A 4,970-nucleotide genomic window follows, 5' to 3' on the forward strand; every position below is an offset into this window, starting at 1 on the left:
GGAAACATGTCGGGTTTATTCACCATTTACATCCTCAGGGTCTAGCCCTGAATTTGGTTCACCAGCGTTCAATATTTGCCTAATGCCTTAATGTGTGGATATCATTATAACAATGATTTCTTTATGTTAATATACCCTATATGTTAATATACCTGGAGGCTAGGTATCAGTGTATCGAAATAATAATTATTGACATCATTTATTGAGTAGCATTAAGTCTAGGCACCTGTGATTACACAAGTGTTAAATCATTTAGTCATCACAATAACCTTAGGAGATAGATAATGTTATTGTCATAATTCTATAAATAAGAAGTTAAGGTACAGAGAGGTCAAGTAATTAATACAAAATTAGACAGCTAGTAGGCTTCCCTGGTGGCTCAGAGGTTAAAGCGTCTGCCTACAATGCAGGAGACCCGGGTTCGATCCCTGGGTTGGGAAGATCCTCTGGAGAAGGAAATGGTAACCCACTCCAGTATTCTTGCCTGGAAAATCCCACGGACAGAGAAGCCTGGTAGGCTACAGTCCAGCGGGTCGCAAAGAGTCGGACACGACTGAGCGACATCACTTCACTTCACTAAGCAGCAGAGGTGAGATTTAAGCCCAACAGCAAAGCATTTAATTATACTCTATCAGGAAGTGGAATAAGCTGTTGTTCAAAAATAAGGATAAGAACTACCACTTACTGAATATTTATCAAGTGAGAGTCATCACTTTTATTTAACATTCACAATGACCTGAGGAACCATAATGATCCTCACCTTCCAGAAGAGGAAAGTAAGACACAGATTGATTGAACAAATTTCGCAAGGGCACAGAGCTACAAAGTGGCTCAGGTGGGGCTCAAATCCAGGTCTGCCAGATTTCAAAGCCCTGCTTTTTGAGCCCTGTGTTTGAAAACATGGTTGGATAGTTGGAGAACGGACCCCAAGATGGAAGGAATCTGAGTTCCTGAGTGAGTTTGTCAGAGATGCCCTGTCAACACGAACACCAATCCCAGAGAGTTTTTTGGTTTTTGTTTTAATTTTATTTTATTTTTAAACTTTACATAATTGTATTAGTTTTGCCAAATATCAAAATGAATCCGCCACAGGATTCCCCATACATGTGTTCCCCATCCTGAACCCTCCTCCCAGAGAGTTTTTAATCACGAAATAAACTTCTATGATGAGCCATTACATTCCCAGGTCTATTGGTTGTAGAGTTGTCCTATGTAACTTATTCACAGGACACTCTAGTTAGAGAAAATAATAAATTGCTTCCACATTCAGAAAAAGTAACTTCCCTGGGTTCCAGAAATGATCCTCAGACCATCTCACTTCCGTATCGCTCAGCCCTGACCTTCAGCCGCCCCGCCCCAGTAATGGAAGCGCCTCCGTCTTTGTGAGAGTATACGGCACACAGGTACCCCCGCCGCCCCCCAGGAAAGACCTGTCAGTGCCGGAGTTCTCACCTGGTGTTTCTACCTCTTGATGACTTTTTTGTTTCTGTTCTTTTAATTTGGGGTTTGGGCATTCGAAAAAGGATCAGAATTACAGCACTTATTCAATAATTCTGTCTATGTTGAGAACTAGGATTCTGGCAAGCACAGAAAAATATATTTTATTAGTATGTCCAAAACTAGAATGTAATAAAACACAGACCTTTCAGAAGAGGAGGGGGAAAAAACCCTCCATAGAGGGAAGGAAAGCCAAGAACAGATTACTTACTGCTACAGAATCCAATATTGTAAAGTGCTTTTTTTTTCCCTTTTTCTATGTCACATTTTTAATGTCTCTGTGAGCTCAGTATGCTGTGACTATCAATCACGGGAAACTACTGACATTATAAAACTGCTTCTAAGATATACAGAGTTTTCAAAGGCAAAGTTGTCTGAAGAATAAAATTTTTCAAAGATTGTAGATTTTCAAAAATATCTATTTGATACACCAAGCTGAGTAATGGCTAGCTGTCTCTAGTCTGTAACTGCTTGACAGAGTGCATGAATATTGTTTCGTGGAGACCATTAAATACGGGAAACAAAAACTTTTCATGTGAATTCCCAGTTCTCCTTTGGTTAACCTCTTCATCTGTGGGCAGAAGTCATATCAGTGCCTGGGTGCTGAAAATGAGCCGATCAGACTCAATTAATTTGGAAGTAGACATAGCCTTCTAAGTTTTACTTGGTTTTTGACAAATTTAAATTCTATATATTTAAGTTATATAGTGCAATGTTTTGAAAAGTATACATTGTTAAATGATTATCATAATCAAGCTAATTAGCATATTCATTACCTCCTATAATTACCAGTTTTTGTCTAGGTGGTTAGAAAACTTGAAATCTACTCTCTTGGCAAATTTTCAGTACATAATACAGTATTATTAACTAGAGTCACCATGCTATACATTAGGTCTTCAGAACTTTAATGCTTAAGACTTTTCACTAGTTATCAGACACATATGGATATAAGCCGGGCTTTCCATGTGGCTCAGTGGTAAAGAATCTGCCTGCATTGCAGGAGCTGCAGGAGACTCAGGTTTGATCCCTGGGTGGGGAAGATTGCCTAGAGAAAAAAATGGCAAGCCACTCCAGTATTCTTGCCTGGGAAATTCCATGGACAGAGGAGACTGGTGGGCTACAGTCCATGGGGTCACAAAGAGTTAGACACAACTGAGTAACTGAGCACGCACACACGCATGGATATAAGCCATGAAACCAAGTTTATGGATGTGGACTGGAGCCCTGTGAGAATTTGCAGCATCTCCTAAGTGGCCAAGAAAGACCATCTAGAAGAAACAGATTCTAATCACCAGGCATTACTATCAGCATTGTTTTCATTCAACAAATGCTGGCTATAGCTATGTGCCAAACACCATTCTAAATACTGGAGACAGGATAGCAACATGAACAAATTCCTTTCTTCATGAAAATCATATTCCAGAGGGGGAGTATATAAAACAAACAAATGTATTATGGATATTGAAAGAGAGTAATATTATAAAGACCATGGTCTTTGATGACAACACAATTAAAATTCAATAACAAAAAAGAAAATCATAAAAATCTTACATGCTTGGAAATGTTAATTTATAAATATAATGAATTCATGGACCAAGTAAGAAATTACAATGGAAATTAAAAACTCAGTAACAATGAAAAACACTACCAATCAGGACTATAGAGTGTGATTAAAGCAAATATGTATACATATATATATATATGAAAAGTAAAATTGAATGAGCTAAGTATCCAACACCCCCAAAAGTGATATTAACAGTGAAAAATGAGCCATAAACACAGATAAAACAATACCCAAATATCAATATGAGTACATTATAATCATTAGACCACTACATTTGAAGATATAGATGAAATGGACAAACTGCTAGAAAAATGTAACTCAACAAAAGCAATTCAAAAAAACTGAAAATGAATATTGGCTGATTTACCCAACCTTCAGGAATATATCATCCCTCTCTTTATAAAATTTCAGTGAGTAGAATAATAGCAATGATAGCTAAAACTAAAAGACTTCTTATTGTGTTATGGACACTGTTCTAAGTGCTTTATTTATTTTAACTCTTTTAATCCTCAGAATATCTCTATGGAAACTTTCCTGGTGGTCCAGTGGTTGAGAATCTGCCTGCCAATGCCGGGGACATGGGTTCGAGTCTTGATCTGGGAAGATTCCACATTCTGCAAAGTAACTATGCCCACAAGCTGCAACTCTGGAGTCTGGGTGCTCTAGAGCCCAAGCCCTGCAACAACAGCAGTCACCGCAATGAGAAGCCCGCACGCTGCAACAAAGCCCCTTTGTCACAGCTAGAGAAAGCCCACACACAGCAACAAAGGCCCGGTGCTGCCAAAAAACTAATTAATTAATTTGTGGCTCAAGTTTGCCTGGTGGCTCAGATGGTAAAGTGTCTGCCTGCAATGAGGGAGACCTGGGTTTGATCCCTGGGTAGGGAAGATCCCCTGGAGAAGGAAATGGCAACCCACTATGGTACTCTTACCTGGAAAATTCCATGGACAGAGGAACCTAGTAGGCTACAGTCCATGGGGTTGCAAAGAGTCAGACATGACTGAGCAACTTCACTTTCTATATGTATATATATATATATATATATATATATATATATATATGAAGTTGGCATTTCCATTTTCCAAATTAGGAAACTGAAGTTAGAAGAGATTAGGTCTAACTGTTATAAACAGCTAAGTGGAAAACAAGAAGAAAGAATTCCCCTTTTATGAGCGTTTCAGTTCATGAGAGTAATATAACTTCAAAACGAAAACCAGACAAGGGCAGGAAAAAAAAAGAAAATTATACATCAAACTGACTTCTAAAGCTTCAGAAATCCTAAATGAGATATTAACAAACCAAATGCCGGCATGCATAAAATATTTAATATTATAACCAAGCAAAGTTTATTCCAGGAATGCAAGGTTGGCTTAACATTAGAAAATCTGAGAGGGATAAACTAGGAGGTTGGGATTAACATATACAGAGTATTATCTATAAAGTAGATAAGCAACAAGGATGGGAACTATACTCAATATTTTGTAATAATCTACAAGGGAAAAGAATCTGAAAAAGAATATATATATATACACATAAGCATATATGTATGTGTGTGTACATATATATATATATGAATTATTGTGCTGTACACCTGAAACTAACATGATATTGTAAATTAACTATACCTCAGGGAACGTCCCTGGTGATCCAGTTGTTAAGACTGTAATTCCAATGCAGTGGGCGTGGGTTCGATGTCTGGTCATGGAACTACGATTCCACTTCCCACATTCAACATGGCACAGTCAAAACATAAAAATAAGTAAAATAACAATAACAGAAAAATTTTTTAAACTATACTTCATTAAAAATTAAAAATACAGCTTTTAAAAATTAGAAAATCTAACATAGTTCATCATACTAACAGTTAAAAATATATAATAATCTAAATAAGTAATAGGGGCAGAAAAAC

General features: G+C 37.3%; 1 non-coding gene across 1 annotated transcript; it reads left to right on the plus strand.

The window, feature by feature from the left end:
• The first annotated feature begins 368 nt into the window (after positions 1–368).
• On the plus strand, positions 369–440 carry TRNAC-ACA (transfer RNA cysteine (anticodon ACA)). Its single transcript has one exon. It is a non-coding gene; the product is annotated as a tRNA-Cys (tRNA).
• The last annotated feature ends 4,530 nt before the right edge of the window (positions 441–4,970 follow it).

This window comes from Bos indicus, chromosome 18 (genome assembly GCF_029378745.1).
Source record: "Bos indicus isolate NIAB-ARS_2022 breed Sahiwal x Tharparkar chromosome 18, NIAB-ARS_B.indTharparkar_mat_pri_1.0, whole genome shotgun sequence".
NCBI lineage: Eukaryota > Metazoa > Chordata > Mammalia > Artiodactyla > Bovidae > Bos > Bos indicus.